Here is a 3,744-nt window from a genome sequence, read left to right as displayed (position 1 = left end):
TGCTGCCGGCGGAGCTGCGGGCCGTAGATGGCTGCGGTGATGGTGATGAGCCTCCTCACAAAGCTCTCCGTGAGGTTCCCCAGGGATGGCTGCAGCTCCTGCAGCAGGACCGCCTCGTCCAGCCCGTACATACAGAGGCAGAGCAGGACGATGCTCTGCCTGGAGTGCACCACCCACCACGTGCTCCTGGAGATGGTCCGGAACTCCCGATCGAGCCACCGGAGCAGGGGTCTGAGGTCGGGCTGCTGTTGGAAAAAGGCAGCCCAGACCTCCGGAGGGAAGTTGTTCTCCGGAGCGATGAAAGCTGGCTCTGCAGGCCCCTGCTCACCCTGCAGGCCAGAAGCTGAGCGTGCTGCGGGCTGTGGGACGGCACACTCAAGGTAATCCTCGTCTGACCTCACCGAGTACACGATGGTCCTGATCTTCTGCCCGCATACAACACAGCTCGGTTTCTGGCCGGCCCACCAGAGCGCACAGCCATAGCAGAGCTGATGGAAACAGGGGGTCACGTAGGCCACATCGTCCCGACCGTGCCCGCAGATGGGGCAGGTCCAGGGCGATGGCACCTCCATGGCCCCGGGCTGTGCTGTGGGCTGGGAGAGCCGAGGTCAGGAGGCTGCTCCCCTCACAGGCGCCGCAGCAGGCAGAAGGTGTCACAAACTGAAACAGAGAGAGAGGCTGCGGTCACTCGCTGTCCCCGGGGCTGGCAGCAGTGACGCCCGGTCCGTGAGCAGCAATCCCACCCCAGGGCTGTGTCCCTGCACCGCTCACCTCTGCTGCTGCGAGCGCACTTGGCGGAGCCCCAGCTGCCTGAGCCAGGCAGGGCCGGGGAAACACTGGCGATGCTGTGGGCTGGGCACCCAGAAGTGCTGCCGGCAGCCACACAGCACGACCCAAACAAAGTCCTCGGACGGCGCTCCAAGTCTCGCAAACAAGCTCGACAGGATTCCAGACACGAGTCCTCGCTGCACTCTACTGGTGCCCAATTGATGCACGAGCGTCAGGGAGGTCACAGTCATCTCTTGCTGATGTCACAACACCTTTTTTGCCTGTTCACTTTTATGTGTGGTGCAATTTGATGGCAGTCTGTACATCAGGCTTGTTTTTTATACCAAGCACTCATATCACAGCAGGTTGTTTGCTTAACGCTTTCCTGTGCAACCTACTTTACTGGATGTGCTTTAGCATGTTTTGCCTTGAACAGCTCTTGCTGTCCTTTTCTTTGCCACTCCTAAGAGGAAGCAGAAAGTCAGTTTCAGCGCTTAATGGCAAGTGCTGAACTTTCTCTTGTTGTCAGTGATTGTGATTTGAGGGGGGGTCGGGGGGGTGGAGTTTATTTCAGAGCTTCCCCCACAATAGAGGTGTGGGGTATGTAAATACTGTGGGGCTGTAGATGATGTTTACAGCCCAGGGGAGAGAATGAAAAGACAGCTGAGTTGTACATCCCTCTTTAATCTCATTACCTGAAGTGTTTTGTGGCTTGAAGGACTTGCTCTGTAATTACAGCAAGATTAAATGCTTGGGGTAAATAATAGTTATTAAATAGGCAGTATATAAATGCTACCAGAATGAGATAACATTGTTTATTTCTTCTATTCCTCACTTTTTTCCCTTCCAATTGCTTATACTTATAAATAGCAGAGCAAATCATTGGATCTGTAACAGCTCTTTGCTGCGTCTGGAACAGATGAAGGGAAAAGCTTACCCACATACACAGTCTACTCATGATTTTTAGGCTCCTTCCAGGAACTGTGATTCCCTAGACTGCCTAAGTGTAGTGAAGAATTTACATTGGCCAAAACAAAGCTCATCTGACTGGGCGAGACTGCAACCTGCTCTCATACTGCTCAGCTTAAGTGCTCCCCTGGTATCTTTTAATATGGATATGTGGTGTTGAGAGTGAGAAATACCGTTTAAGGTAATTATTATAATGTGCTTGCAGGGATTTAGCAGCATGTTTGTAGCCACATGCTATTTGAATTTTTAATTGAAACAAAAAACCAGGGTGGGGGAAATGGAAGAAATTATATTTTAATGGGGGTGTGTAAGTGAATAGTTTCCCAGCTGTTTTGCTTGAAAGATTTGAAACTAAGAGGAAAACTTGTGATTTACAGAGGCAGAGTTGGAGAGCAGAGACATCCAGCATCTCTGACCAGCTGCTCATGTGGCAGTAATTCAGGTGACCCAGGTCTGGGCTGGAGGAGTGAAAGAGGGCTGTGCAGAGAAAGTGCCCATGCAGGGACCTGCTTTCTGCACTGAAATCTACCAAACCCACTCTGCTCTGACAGATGGGATCTGTTCTGTTCCCAGTGGGGTCAGAGATGTTTTAGTGAAAGTGAACTGCTGGAGGTAAGCCTTCTGGTATAGCATCCAAACAGAAGATCTTTGTAGGTCTTTTGCAGCGCATCTCTATGAGAGGGAGGATGCTGACTGAGATGGGTTAAATTAGACTGAACAATTCGGAAACAAAAGAAAATTTTCTTTAGATATTCATGAGCTGACGTTTCTCATTATTTGAGTTCGAGAGAGCTTTTCACTCTAAAAATTATTCCAGTTTAATTGAGAAATAATAAGCTAAAAGCATTTTCAAGTGAATGCAAAATTTTGGTTGAACCTGAGAAGAATTTTTATTTCCAATTTGCAAAAAAAATAAAATTCAGAATGCTTCCTTTGAGGTTAAACAGAATTAAAAGCAGCTTTCTCCTCACCCTCTCCATCTCTCTGTCCATCCATTTTAGACACGCCTAATGAACCAAAATTGCTTTCATTCACTGCTCTGCCCTGATCTGAGCCCTTCGTCTGTACATAAAAGAATGTGGTCTTCTGAGCTACTCAATGTGGTTGAGCAGAGAAAAGCCTTTAGTAAGAACAGGAAGCAGGAGAGCCAGGCTGGAATGGGGATCTACAGGGAGGAGCTGTAAGCCCAGTGTTTCTCTGCTCCTTGTCCTCATGTTCACAAGGTCTCTGACTTTCATGTTGTGACAGTAGCTGATTCTCTGCAGTTTGAGCCCTGGACGTTTCTTTTGCACATGTGACCCTCACAAACAGTAGCCCAGAGGCAGCCTGCAGGTTGCAGCAGAGCCAAGCTGAGTGCTTTCTGCTGTCCGGACACTTTCTGTTGCTTTAGGGAGGGCAGCAAACCTGCATCTGTGGGGAGCAGTTATCCAGTGGGTATGTACCAGAAAAGAGGGATCAGGAATTTCTCTGCATGATTATGGGGCAAGATTTAGGACACCAACAAAGTAAGACTCCTGGGGATTTACCAAGCTCTGCAAATGTCTGCAACCCACCATGAAAACCTGTCAAGAGACTTATGGTGCCTAAGAATAGGATAGTGTCACTTCTAGTTGTCTGTGTAACCAGCTTGTGGTGGGGCTCACAGCTCCCTCCAACGTGTCTGCACTACAAGGCAACCCACAAGGATACCAGTTAGTAACTGCAGACATGTGGCTTTCGATCTTTTTATGCAAGTTGCACACATTTTCAGCTCTAGAGATCTCCAGCTTAACTCTTTCTAGGGTAACCATTACAAGCAGGCTGTAGTTCAGCCAGCACTGAGCTAACCCACCTGAAACTGCATCAGGCAAACCATTGGGAGTAATTAGCAAGGTAAATCTAAAGATTGAATAACCAATTTAGCACTGCATAGATAGCCTGAGATGTACACACTCCTCTAATTTCAGGAAATGGTACGTAGTTTTATGCTAGTTTGCATGTCACGTAATACCAGTGATGTACATTAAG

The sequence above is a fragment of the Meleagris gallopavo genome, chromosome 29 (assembly GCF_000146605.3).
Source record: "Meleagris gallopavo isolate NT-WF06-2002-E0010 breed Aviagen turkey brand Nicholas breeding stock chromosome 29, Turkey_5.1, whole genome shotgun sequence".
Lineage (NCBI taxonomy): Eukaryota > Metazoa > Chordata > Aves > Galliformes > Phasianidae > Meleagris > Meleagris gallopavo.
Note: the sequence above shows the minus strand (reverse complement) of the source record.